Below are 15,117 nucleotides of genomic sequence, written 5' to 3'. Positions count from 1 at the left end.
AAAAGTGTAACAGAAATATTCTTTCCCTCTAAATCATATGCCTGGAAATCACATGTTACTTTTGTTCCCACATTGCTGGGCAGGACTTAGTCATGTGATTATAATCAGTTTCAAGTCACATGATTATAACCAGCTAAAAATTTTGGAGAATGGATGTTGAAGGGAAAGTAGAGTCTCTGCCAATCTTCGATGTTTTATTTTTCTTTTCAATTTTTTAAAAAATTTTAAAATTTTATTTATTTGACAGAGACACAGCGAGAGAGGGAATACAAGCAGGGGAGTGGGAGAAGCAGGCTTCCCACTGAGCAGGGAGCCAGCTGCGGGCTTCCAGGACCTGGGGATCATGACTTGAGCTGAAGGCAGATGCTTAACGATGCATAATGACTGAGCCACCCAGGCTCAGCTCTTTTCAATCTTCTATAATGCTAAGTGAAAACAACAAGATGGAAGAGTAACTGCCTGCTAAACAGTAATTATGCAGTGGAGAAGTCAGGCAACACCCTGACCTGAGGAGCAAAATTGACATCACATACACAAAAGTTAACATCAGATCTGAGGGACATAAGGATGTGCCCTGTGAGGAACACGACCCAAGCAGTATGCCACCCACAAATGTTTAATCTCAATGTAATTCAATCTAATTGTAAGGAAAGATCAGCCTAACAAGAATGGTAAAGTATTTCATTTAAAGAAAATCCTGAAGTGTATTTATGAAACTATGAATGTCATAAAACACAAGGTAAGGCTGTGGAAATCTTCCACATAAAAAGCAGATGGAGAGACATGCAAGTAAATGCAATACTTGATACCGCACTGTACTTCAGCAGGAGGAAATGTTATAAAGGATATCGTCAGATCAACTGGCAAGATCATAGTATGAAAGGTGGATCAGGTGGAAGTATTACAATAGAGTGAATATAAAAAGTCGATACCACTCTGTGGTTGTATGAGAGACTATCCCCATTCTTAGGAAATAGACATATTTAAAGGTAGAAAGAAATATTTAGGGTGAAGGTGATATATGTGGTATGTGTGTGACTTACCTCAAATGGTTCAGAAAAAATATCATTTATATTTATCAATGTGTATATACATAGATACATATGTGTCTATGCATATCAATAGGAAACTATGTATATATACATGATATGAATATACATACACATACATATATGTATTATGTATGTGTATCTATATAGCTTTAGATCTGTGTGTGTGTGTGTGTGTGTGTGTGTGTGTGTGTGTTATGGGCTGAACTGTGTCTCCCCCACAATTCATATGTTGAAGTCCTAACTCCCAATACCTCAGACTATGACTATATTGAAGGTAGGGTCTTTAAAGAGGTAATTCAGTTAAAATGAGGTCACTGGTAGGCCCTAATCCAACATGACTGGTCTTCTAAGAGAAGCAGATTAGAACACACACATGTACAGAGGAAGGATCATGGGAAGATGAAGGGAAATGATGGTCATCCTCCCGCCAAGGAGGGAGGCCTCGGGAGAATCCAAACCTGCTGGCACCTCGATTATAGACTGCTGGCCTTCTGAGTTGTGAGAAAATAATTTTTGCTGTTTCAGTCCCCCAGTCTGTGCACTTTGTTCTGGCAGCCCTTGTGGACTAATGCAATATATTTGTGTATCTATGTATCTATATGTGTGTGTATATTTCATACACATATACACCCTTATATACACACAGGAATGACAGCAAATTCAAGCAAATGAAGCATAAGGATTACAGATAATCTGGGTGAAGAGTATGTGAATGTTCCTTGTACTATTATACAACTTTATTATTACTTCCAAGTTGAAAAGTTTTAAAAATAATGTCTAAAAAGTAAGTATATGTCCACCATAATTGCAAATGTGAAAAATTCCTTAAAATGAAACAAAAAAGATAAAATGATTGACTTAAGGTGGAGGATTTCTCCTCAAATATCCAACTTCTTGTGATACGGTGTTACTGTTTTTCACATTTCTTTTTTAATGAATTAGAAGTAGCTACCCCTTATTGAGTCCAATACATAGCAAACACTAATTAAACACTTTGTCTATTTAATCCTATTTATTTCTTACAATAATGTTGCAGTGTAGATTTGACTATTCTCTCTTAAATAAGAAAGCTGAGGCCCCAAAAGTTTAAATAAAGTAAGTAGCCTAAGGCTGCATCAAATAAAAGTTGTACCAGATTTTTCAAAAGGAATTAAAAATAAATAAATAAAAGCAAATCAGTCTCAGCAGGGAAGTGACAGGACTCAGCTTTGGTACATTGCAAAGTGACTTTCATTTAACCTATCTGTTCTAAGTGTCCAGTCTCCTTCTTTCCCTTGGATGTGCATAACTTATTTAATAATCCCCTATTTTTGGACATCTGTATTGCTTCTAATATCATAATTAAATTTTTCCATGCATTCTTCTTTCTTCTTTTTTTTAGCGACAGAGCATGAGCAGGTAGGGAGAGACAGAGGGAGAGATCCTAAGCAGGTTCTGCACTCAGTGCAGAGCCCCACTTGGGGCTCGATCTCACGACCCCTACATCAGGACCTGAGCAGTGTTGGATGCTTAACCAACTGTGCCACTCAGGTGTCCCTCTTTCCATGCATTCTTAATTGGTTCTTTATAATAAACTTCCAGAAGGGAGACTTTTAGCCAAAGAGTATGTTTTCAAGCTTTTGGTACATGTTTCAAAGCTGTCCTCCTGTTCATGTTGGGCCTATTCACACACCCACAGGCCTCATAAGAGAGCATCAGTTTTCTCAACTGCGAGTCTGTTGTCAGCCTGATTGTACGACTTTGTGACAGTTCCTCTCACCACTGTAATTCTCAACCTATTCTTTCACACTCAGCACAGACCTTATACCTTTGCTCAGCATTCCAGATTTCGGCATTTGACATTGTTTACTAAACCGTTTGATGTCCTCATTGAATTGCAATAAAAGATGATTAATGCCAACAAAACACGTTTCTTCAGAAAGTAGTCCTCTGTTCCCTGCCGGTATTTAAAAATCTGTCTTCCATTTCTTTGAACATGATAATCGGAGTTATTTTATAGTCTGTGTTTGAGAATTTAAGTACCTGGAGTCTCCCAGGTATGTCTTTTTGTATTGGTTGTTTCCACTTCCATCATTAATCATGCTTTTTCTTGTGTGCCTGATGTTTATTTACTGTGAGTCTTGGATTTCCCTTGCATTTGTTTCTGCCACCTGTTGCCCAAGTCATGTTGAAGACAAGATGGGAAGTAGGAGCAAGCACTGAAATCCCGGAGATGGGGATGCGAGAAGGGAAACTTCTTTTCCTTTCTTTTAAAAAATATTTTATTCATGGAGAGATGGAGAGAATCTCAAGCAGACCGCACTGAGCGTGAAGCCTAGTGCGGGGCCTGATCCCATGACCCCAAGATCACGACCCCAGCCAAAATCAAGTCAGATGCTTAACTGACTGAGCCACCCAGGCACCCCAAGAAGAGAAATTCCTAAGAAATAAAGGAAGAATCTAAGCCAATGATAAAAAGGAAATACAATGTTCTAGGAAATAATGAAAAAATAGATGCTAAAAAATATCCTGATCAGTGATAGCATTTAGGTCTTAAAAATGAGGGGAAGAGGGAGAGGTTGGAAAAAGGATACTCTCAGCAATAAGGTGAATAAAGACTGAGGATCCAATGTGTAACGAGGTGACTGTAGTTGATAACACTGTATTACACTTAAAAAATTAATAAAATAAAATAAAATAAAATAAAATAAAATAAAATAAAATAAAATAAAATGGGGGTAGGGGAAATTTCCAGGTAGAAAAATCAGATAATTTGTAAGGTAGAAACTTTAATTATCACATATTTACATGTTAAAAAAAATTGTTTCTGACTAGCCAGTCCATCCACCTTTTAATCTGTAGACATACAGAGAGAGAGAGAGAGAGAGAGAGGAGTTCACCTATTACAAACCACGGTAGTTCTGAGTGCAAAAATTTGGGATGATTTGTGTACTTTACTTCCTGTTTCGTCTCAGTGTTTTCATATTGTTTCTGTTGTTAGGACTATGATGGTGGAAAAAAAGACGTAAGAATCATCCAAGGTAGGGTTTTGCAAGGGTTAAATGACATAACACATACGTAGCCTCTGCTGTAGCTGGAGCTCTATACATTCTACTCTTTTCTTGTTTCTCTCCCTCTCTTTTCTTTCCTCTTTCCTCCTCCCCCTCCTCCTTTTATTGTCCCTTACCACCTTCTTCTCTTGAGAAATATTGATATATTTAAGCTGTTCTTGCAAACTACTTAATTTGATGTGGCTGTCAATGTGACACTGAAAATGATACAACACAGTTTATAATGGGTGACACTATGTGTATCTGTTAGAAGTTTCATTAGCACATCAACTTCCTCGTATTTTGGAGCCCTCTCCCAGTGCGGTTCTGTTATGGCATCCTTTCAGGAGGGTTTTGGAGATATCTGAGATAAAAATAAATAATAATAATAATAAATTTTAAAAATAGAGGAAGCAATGAAAGTGAGAGGAAGAAAAGGGAAGGTGCAATTCTTACATAATTTTTTTCATCCATAGACAGTATCTTTTCTTTTTTAATCTTCTGAAGACAGTCTGGAGGTGTTAACTAATTCTCTCAGGCAATAGAGGTAGGAAGTACAGCTAGATAGCCATAGCTAGGAATAGGTCACTGGCCTTCACTGTCCCAAATCAATGTCCTCTTGATTTTTATTTTGCAAATTCTCTCAAACATGATTTCCACTGGCTCCGCCCTGGTTCAGTCATTTCTTGCTTCATACCCTCTTCCAGTATCCCCCCACAGGTTCTTTCTACCAGCAGCTGTCCCCGCTGCCACCTAAGCAGCCCCATCTTCCTCAAAGGTCAGATTCGTGTCACTCTCCTACCCATCCTTTTCACTGACCCTCCCTTGCCTGTAAGGAAGAAACCCAAAGTCCTTGCCCTACTCCAATCTGCCCACAATGTCCTATTCTTTTCAGTGATAAACTTCCTGGATCCTTGATTCTTGCCAAACAAGTCTGTCCCTTAAATTTATTTTGTGCATTCCTCCAGTATGATGGTTATTATGTGTCATGCAGTTGACAATTAACCATGTGTATATTGTTCGTGGAATATTGCATCTTAGGTAGGCCAAGGGAAAATGCATGAACTTACACATTTATCAACTATATTTTGGGCATCTATGTTGCATCTGGCATGAGATGCTGGGAGACGGGAGTTGAAAAGGTAACAGGTAACGTGTAGAAGAAAGTATAGTTCCCTCTTAGAAGAGGAGTAGAAAGGAAATTCAAGTTGTATTAATTTCTTATGGCTGCTGGAACCAATGACCACAAATATAGTGGCATAAAATGACAATATATTTTTTCACAGTTCTGGAAGTCAAGCCCAAAGTCAGTATCACTGAGCTGAAGTCAAGGTGTTGCCTGGGCTTTGCTCCTATGGAGGCTCCAGGAGAGAGCCTGTCCTTGCCTCCTCCAGCTTCTGGTAGCTGCCTGCATTCACTGGCTTGTAGCCATATCACTCCAATCTTTGTCTGTGTCATCACATCGCCATTTCTTCTTCTTCTGTATGTCAAAGCTCATTCTGCCCTCGTCTTATAAGGACATTTGTGATCACATTTAGGACCCACTCAGATAATCTAATATAATCTTTCCATCTCAGGAACTTTAATCACATATATCAAGCACAAGTCTTTTTCCATGTAAGATAGTATTTATAGATTCTAGGGATTAGAACTTGAATATCTTTAAGGGGTTGTTCTTCAGCCTACTGTACAAGTCAAGAGATCATAAGAGCTTTTAATTAAGTATAATTACTTAGTACTAAATAATAAGTGATAAGAATTTTTTAAAAGTTGATCTATATTTTCTAATAGTAGCTGTATCATTTAGAAAGTGTTTTCAGGGCGCCTGGGTGGCTCAGTGGGTTAAGCCGCTGCCTTCGGCTCAGGTCATGATCTCAGGATCCTGGGATCGAGTCCCATATCGGCTCTCTGCTCAGCAGGGAACCTGCTTCCTCCTCTCTCTCTCTGCCTGCCTCTCTGCCTACTTGTGATCTCTCTCTCTGTCAAATAAATAAATAAAATCTTTAAAAAAAAAAAAAAAAAAAAAAAAAAAGAAAGTGTTTTCAGCTACTTGTAACAGAGCATCCCCCACTGACTACACCTTTCAAAAAAGATGACTTCAACAAGATAAAATTTTATTTTTCTTTTATGTAAGACCATTAAGAAGTAGGCAGCCCAGGACTGGTATATGCCTCTAAGAAACTATTAAAGACACAGTATCTTTCCATCTTTACGCTCTGTCACACCTGGATTCCGTTCTTAGGATCACTTCATTTTCCAAGATGGCTGCTGGAGCTCCAGGCATTACATCCAGTTGCCAGGCATCAGAAAGCCCTAACCTTCCACTTATATCTTAAAGTCTAGAACATACTAGAGGCACTGAGATGCAAAGTTGGAGCACTTAGTTTTCCCCCAAGCCCATTTACTGATTTATTTTTCTAAGGGAGAAGATCAGTGTCAGAAATCAATTAGCAATCTTTTCACAGTAATAAACTTTCTTAAAACCAACTTTTTTGAGCAACTTCTCTATGTAGAAGCAAGGTTTAGGTTTGGGGACACAAAAACATATTACAATGACTTCTGGCCTAATGCAACTTGCAGTCTAGTTAGGATGACAGTACATAAACAAAAGATTAAGAAAATACATACTTTAGAGTATGTATACTTTAGTAGCTAATGGGTGATATGGGCAGTAAATGTATGTGATAGGGTTTCTGAAAAATACGGGGCAAGTGGGATCCAGAGAAATTTAATGAATGAAGGAAAATATTCCAACTGGGGCTCATCATGAGCAAAAATAAAAAACACGAATGTTCATGCAGTGATCAGTGAATACTGAGTAGACCGACTTAGAGATACATACGGGGAAAAGCAGTTCCCCAAAGTAGCTTGCAGTCATTCCCACAGAGAGGAAGGAAGGAGTCAGATTTGGGGATAATGATAGAAATAATAAGGATGGTTAGCACATTCCAAGAAGTCTGCTAAGTGCTTTATGCATATTTCATATCCTTGTAGCATATTTTGCAAGATGATTATAGCAGTTATTTATGTATGTATGTATTTATCGCTGATCAGCATACCTTCTTTCTACAAAAATCTGGATCCTGAGTAGAGACACATGTGGATGGGATGAAATTATTGTCACCTCAATAGGTGGCAGCATCTGGAAAGAAGGTCTATAAGTGGCTGCCACTGTGAATTGGGACGTTTGGTTTCTGGTAGTTAAGCCTATCCTTCAGTATTGGGAATCATCCATTGGTCTTCCAAGACATTCCTTCTTAGTGCTTACGTTGGTCAGAGCTAGTATCTATTGCTTACAACAGAAGAACTCTAACTTTGTCAGTCTCGGAGAATGTGTTGCAAGCAGCAGATCCTGAAGGATATGAGGTGGTATTGGGATTGCTTTCCAGTTACAAATTGGATAGAAGGCAGTTAGATTTCCATTCAAATTTCAAGATAGAAAATAGCAGCCCATAATACTCAGCGGTGAAATAAATCAACCAACTTAGCACTTGTATTGTCTGCGACTGCGTGTCCAGAGCCATGTAGTTCTGGGGAAAGGTGGCTGCCCTAGACCCCAGGGAAAGGGAAATGTCAGGGCTCTATTTTAAAAGACATTAGATAATCTCATGCAAGGGATGGGCATGCTCAAATATTTATAGTCTTTAAGGAATAGGAGGAATCTCGAAGTATTCATGTGACCATGATAAAATGATCGCTTCCTGCTTGCAGCTCTAGAATGAGATTCCTGAAAATCAAATCAAACTTTTGAAACTGCTGTCTCACTTACTTTTTCCCACTTATTTTATGTTCAAGTTATGGCACAGATGAGAAAAAAGTAGGATCCCCATGACTGAAACAGAGAAATCTATGAGTATGTAGGAGGCTTTCCTCTTTTTTCAGTTCTGAAATCCTTCTGAACTACCCCCCCCCACCCCGCTGTCAACAAACACACTTTCCAGCCTCATTAGCTCATTTTCCATTGTCCAACCCTGCAGTGTTTTCTACTGATAACCACTTTCACTGATAACTCCACATGGTCCCTAAGAGTAGATCGCAAAATCAGAGTGGAAGGAGTTCAGCAGCTATAATCAAAGGAGTAAGAGGAATTAGCAAATTCTATAAAATAGCACAACATTTGTGGGAATGAATTCTGATGATATTTGATCAAGGAGGGCAAAATATGAATTTGGAACAGGCCTATTTGATCAATATGGATCTACCCAGCAGTCATTCTGTATAAAATATATTAGCATGGGCATGATCCTAAGCCAAACTTAGGTTGCCCAAATGCTGGCTCATGCTAGATGATGACAGTTAGGGAATCCTTGGCATAACATAGATGAAGGGACTGAAGACACAGAAATGCTGAATTTGGTCTATCAAATATGTCTCCAGAGGGGCTCAGAATCTCTCAAAGACAATTTACTAATCATTCCAGTGGCTCTGAGTGCTGCTGACAAGAGTCGGCAGCCCTAAAGTGGGCTTTCTGATTTCTGTGGGGCTGGGAGGAATCCTAGATGGATCTCAGGTGGTAGTAATTCATTGCCAAGAGCAAAGCAGGAGTTGTTATGGTAATAGGCAGCAGTCCAAACATGAACGATCTCAGGGAATGGACTAATTCACAGATAACTCTGGCTATGGTTTCTTGTGGGGCTCCCAGGAGTACATGCAGTGGGCATGCCACTAAGATATATCCCATCCTCCCCATCTAGAAGTTTAGCAAGCAAAGACCTGAATCAGGCCACCATGTTAAGTAGTCATGGTTACAGATAGGACTTAGTTGTCACCATAGAGCTTCCTGATTGAAGAGGAAGCTGGGTTCCTCAGGAAAGATGCTCCAGTATTACCAAATATGGCTATGAACCTACCTTCTGGCCGTCCCTGCAGCCACTCCCCTAGTAACTGTGCCCTGGAGAATGAGAAATACCCAAACTTTTTAGAGACTAATAGAAATACGTCTATTTCTATTTCTATTAGAAATAGAGACTAATAGAAATAGATTCTGATGGTATCTACAGCCTGGTGGAACGCCATTCCTACCTGCCAGAGGGAAGGTTTATGGGAATAGATGATATACGAGCTTCTGATCCCGCTCACCTCGTGGTAGGCACGGAGGGGCCCCAGCTCATCCTGTGGGTAGCACTCCAGTTCTTGAAAATATTATGGGAATACGTAACCTTAGCGAGTTGTAGAATCTCCATAGTGACTCCCTTACCTGTGGAGTAATCATTACTGTAGAAGAAAAGACCAAGAAGATGCCATCGATGTTCTCTTTCTCTAACAGAAGTCTAAACATGAAACACAGCTGCTCTTCAAGTGGAACTGCAGGAATCCGTGCCAGTATCAAAGACCAGGAAGACGGAACTGGGGATTGCTGTCATATTCCCTTCCCCACCCCCGTCATTTCTATTACTTTCCCCACTAGAATGGAGAATGATGGTGAACTGTGGTAAAGTTAACAAGGTGGTGATTTCAACTTGGCTGACATTCCAGAGATGATCTCCTTACCAAAGCAAATTAGTACATCTCCTGGCATTCAGGATGCAGCTACCGATCTGGTGAAGGTATTTGCTCTGTTCAGACAAACAGGTCTGCCATCACCTGGAGGATAAGCAGCACAAGTCTAAGGTCATGCCAATTCTCCAATTATGGATCATAACATATAACCTGTTAAGATCTTGACCAGGGGTTGCCAAAATTTTCCTGTAGAGAGTTGGATATGAACATCCTGGGTCCATATGGTTTCTGTAATACAAAAAGCAGTCATACACAATACAAAACACAGTCATGTAATACAAAAGCAGTCATAGACAATATGTAAATGGATGAATGTGGTTAGGTTCCAACAGAACTTTATTTACAAAAGCAAACTGCAGGCTGGATTTGGTCCACGGACTGCAGTGTGCTGACTCCCAATCTTGGCCATCAACATCTATATGACATCATATTAATACCTACAGTGATGACAATGTGCAGACAGGACCTGGAGAGCAGGAAGAGGCAGGGGTCCCGTGCCAGAGGATAAGATATATTCTGAGAAATATAGGGGCTTGCCATCCCAGTGAAATTCCTGAGGGGAGTTTGATAATAATAGAATGAAGGTCAAGTTCTTCACCTTGAGCTCCCTATCTCTAAGAATGAGGCATAGGGCACCTGAGTGGCTCAGTTGGTTAAGCAACTGCTTTTTGCTCAGGTCATGATCTCCGGGTCATGGGATGGAACCCCCCACTCTATTTTGGGCTCCTTGCTCAGCAGGGAACCTTCTTCCCCTTCTCTCTCTCTGTGATACCCCGCCCCAACTCAGGCTATGCTCTCCCTCTCTCTCTCTAATAAATTAAAAAAAGAAAAAAAGAATGAGGCACAATGTTTGATGAATTTCTTTGGATTTTGGAGCCAATATAAACCATATTTAGGTAACCTGCTTTACTAGCAAACCTGAAAAGTGGCATGTGGCCCCATGGTGTGTATATGTCTGTCTGTCTGTAGTGTGTATATATATATATTGTGTATATATGTATGTATGTATATGTGTGTGTATATATATACACGCATATATATGTATGTGTGTGTGTGTGTGTGTGTGTGTGTGTGTATATATATATATATATATATATATAAAATTTTTTTTTTTTACTGTGTTTACAACAAGGTTTTCTACACCTGAACGGAGGCCATGTCTTTTTATGTGCACATGGAAATGGTAAGTGGGCATGAGTAGGGATTATGTCAGATTGGCCTGAAAGGCTGTATGCTATGCCTACCTATCTCTATGAGTAACTCATGAGTCAGGCTTCTGGAAGAACTGTGGTGAGTATTACACATCACAAAACCCAAAAAGATGAACAGGGATCTCAGATTTACTCTCAAACTGATTAACAGTTTACCTAATCTTGACGTTAACCGTTGTTTAAGGAGTTCGTTCATTCCAGTGTGAACCTATCTTCTAGTTACGCAGATTGCCCATAAACCTAACAGAAGAACTTGCTTAGTTTTATATATGGGTGGTGAAGAGGACAGTCAAGTTAGAAAGAGGGCAGATGAAAAAGAAATTGACATAAACAGTGGTAGTGTAAAAAGTTAACATCTCTCCTTATTAAGAAAAATAAATGGATAGCTAATGCAAAACATCTAAATAACTCAGAAAAGCACAAACAACTTTGTTTTTCACTTAGAGATAACCACCATTAACATATGGCCTATTCCAATCGAACGTCTTTTCTCTGCTATGACTACGGATATATATATGTGTGTGTATGTATTTAAATAGAATATTAGTGTATATGCTCATTTATAACCTGTCCTTGAAGTTTGCATTATAGTGAACATTTTTCCATGTCAATGAATATTCTTGTATCATGTGAGTTTAGATGGTTATACAGAATTTTCTCAAATGGAAAATGTATTACATTTCCTTAAGCAGTGACCTATTGTTTTACACTTAATAACCAGTGCTTCCTGCAGAGGCTATCTGCCAGGATAGAGCATTTGAGGGCTGTGTCTCCACAACAAGCTATCACCATATACGGCTTGACTAGATCACTGCACACTATCGGAAGGCATCTGAGGTCAGGAGCTATTCCATTAATTGAAATAGTTAAGGTATCTATTTTCTCTGTAGATTTTCCCAATTCCCCCTTTTGGCATTAGTCACAGCAACATTCATGTCACGTCTTAATGTAACCTGTGTCAGTTCGGGGAACATTTGTGAAACCACGAATTTTACTTAAAAGACACAAACTGACTGCAAAACATATCTATTACAGTGTCACAGATGTGAGTCATTCACTTGCTAGGTACTTATTATTGAGTGCTTAAAATAAACAGAGCAGTACCTTTCTGGGTGGGCAATAGTCCACATTGTGGTAGGATACTAAGAGAATTAGCTTCTTTCAGAGTGTGTTATCTATATAAAGGGAAAAGATATGGAACCCTGACTAATTAAATAACGTACAAAAGACGTCATATGGCAGAAAGCTAAGATGCTTACAGGCAACAGGGGCTGGTCTGTATTTAAGATTGGTCCCCAAGGTTTGGAGCCTATATCAGAAAAGGCTTGAAAGGCTTGAGAAGATTGAAATGATAGCAGAGAGCTTTCAACCAAGGCTAGGAGACAAGCGCATTTATTCTCGGGGACAATATAATTGAGCTTACCAGAAGTAGGTGGGGGACTGAATTCTGAAAGAGTGCCAAGAGCGAGGTCCTTGGATGTGGGCTCACTTCAAAAGACATGCAAGGAGGCTTTTTTTTTTTTTTTAAAGATTTTATTTATTTATTTGACAGAGAGAGAGAGAGAGAGAGAGAGAGATCACAAGTAAGCAGAGCAGCAGGCGGGGTGGGGGGGAGCAGGCTTCCCATTGAGCAGAGAGCCCAATGCGGGGTTCGATCCCAGGACCCTGAGATCAGGACCTGAGTAGAAGGCAGAGGCTTAACACACTGAGCCACCCAGGGGCCCTGTGAGGAGGCTTTTGAGCAGCAGGGTGATGTGGTGACCTCAACACTTGATGTGGCAAAAGTTAGTTCTTAGTCTTAGGTCTTCTGACATCTCTTTAGCAAGACTATGGGCTTGTGTTGGAAGTGAGAATTGTTTACCCATCCTCGCTTTATTCCTGCTCTTTCATCAAGGTATGCATGTAGAAACCCGTCCGTTAGTCAGATTGTCTGGTTGAACTTCACGCAGTGGCAGTGTTGGAGTCAATGAGGTTTCATCTGGAGCACCCTTACTGCTAATTGGAAACTTATTCCGATAAAGTAGTCTTTATGTAGAATTTGCAAAATTTAGTCAAATAGTTCCAGTAATTGAACCAGATTTTTCCCCCTAAAATGGCATGATGAAGACATTGTTTAAATTCATTCAAGTTTCTCTAACTTTTTGTCTCAATAAGTTTTTGTATTACAGGGGTGCCTGGGTAGCTCAGATGATTACGACTCTCCCTCTGGCTCAGGTCATAATCTCTGGGTCCTGGGATTGATTACCCCATGGAGCCCCCACATCTGCTCCCAGCTCAGTGGAGAATTTGCTTCTCTCCCTCTGCCTCTCACCCTGCTTATGATCTCTCTTTCTCTGTCTCAAATGAATAAATAAATTTTAAAGATCTTTTAAAAAAATGCTTCTATTACAAAACAAACATAAGATCTTTGAAGAAATTTTGAAAATTTTATAACCAAATTCTAAACATGACCATTTAAATTTTACATGTCTTTCCAGTCTTATCAAAATGTGTGTTGATTTTTACCCAGCTCAGTATTGTATAAGCATTGTAAGCATGTGAGACTAATATACTACAAACGTGTTAACTGGTTATTGAATTTAGAGTGTTTGCATAATTGAGTTTTAATTATTTTTTAAAACAACACTTGCACATAATAAAAATGTAAATAGTACAGAAAGGTAAAGACTGGCAGTAGGTTCCTCTCTACTCTCAGGCTTTGTGTTCCTCTCCACAGAGCCTGATTGACATTAGTTTCTTACGTAGTCTTTTAGAGACATCTTAAGGCTAAACACACACACACACACACACACACACACGCACGCGCGCGCGCGCGCACAATGTAGCCTCTGTGTGTGTATGTATGTGTGTGTAAATAAATACAATATTTACCATAGATACAACCAATTGGACAGAACACCTGTGGCATCCTGGGTGTACCAGAGTGCCTTGCATGCATTCCTTGCTTTTACACGTGGATTTTCACTTTGCTTTTCTCATCTATTGGAAATTTCATCTATGGGGAAACTGCTCCACATCAGCTCTCACCAGGTGCTTCATTCTTCTTAACAGTGCTATATTTTAACCACTTCCTACACAGGCACCTTCAGGCTATTCCCAGTCTTTTGTTACTATAAACAATGTTCTAACAAGAATCCTTACACAGTGTGAAGTTATCTGTAACATAATTGTCCAGATGAGGACTTGCTGGGGAAACAGTGTATGCATATAAAATTAAAGTTGATACTGTTACTGTTTACTATTTTTATTCCCACCAACAATATGAAAGCCTATTTCCCATAGGTAGGCCAACTCAACATAATCTTAATCAGTCCGAAGGGTGAAAAACGGTGTCTCGATTTACACTGCATTTAATCTAGAAATATTTTGAACTGTACGTTTTGAATGTCGTTGAAAAAACTTTTTCTTTGTAATTGGGCAAGCAAGCATCATCGGTGAACCTGAACGTGAGGTGTGCTTGAGCCTTGCTGGACAGGATGAAAATTTAGGAGGGCAGGGCAAGAGAGGGGCTCATCTTCCTACTTCACATCAGATTCTAGGTACCCTTGCCATCTCCCAGCGGAAACCGGCACATCTGCAGAAGCAGGCAGAGTTGCAGAGATAATGGGAGGGAGAAAATGATTTTAAAGACAGTCTGATTTGTTTAGGAGAGTCTTACAGAAACCAACAATTTTATTCACTATTTTTTGTCATTACTGCGTTCCATTAATTGGCAGGAATCCGTGGGTACCCTGTCCTTTCCATTGGGTATAGTTAGGAAACCTCAGCGGAATTGAACCTGTGTTTTAAGAATTTTTTGGAGAAAATGAGAGTACGCTGTGTTGCAAGCTTTGTTCGGCAAATTATTCACCTCCCCCCTACCCCATTCATTGTTTATTTTGAGGAACTGGACCTGCAACACAGGAAATCGTGTGTCTGAATAAGATGCTCAAATCAGGCTGTTCAACGTACGACGTGGAGCCTCGCACAAATCAAGCAAAATACGTTCCAAAGAGAAAAATATAAAGCTACTCCCCGCGCGAAAAAGATCTTGATCCTCCTCACTATACGTAAGAAGGAAATCTGTATTACTGCAAAAATCTACATCCATCCTCACTGGATCCTATTCTATTCTCTTTTAATAAGCTTTAGATGTTTAAAAAAAAAAAGTGGGGAACAAGGTTTAGTGAGGGTAACACCTAAGTGCACAGCGCAAATTTAGATTTGGGCCCGACGCTGTGCAATCCAGATTTGCACATCGAGTCCCACCCCTACCCAGGCGGGGGAAGTCCCCGCTTTTATCTGCAGTTGTTTTAAAATCAAGCGGTTTTTAAACCCCCAAATCCT

This window comes from Mustela erminea, chromosome 1 (assembly GCF_009829155.1).
Source record: "Mustela erminea isolate mMusErm1 chromosome 1, mMusErm1.Pri, whole genome shotgun sequence".
In the NCBI taxonomy this organism is placed as follows: Eukaryota; Metazoa; Chordata; class Mammalia; order Carnivora; family Mustelidae; genus Mustela; species Mustela erminea.
Note: the sequence above shows the minus strand (reverse complement) of the source record.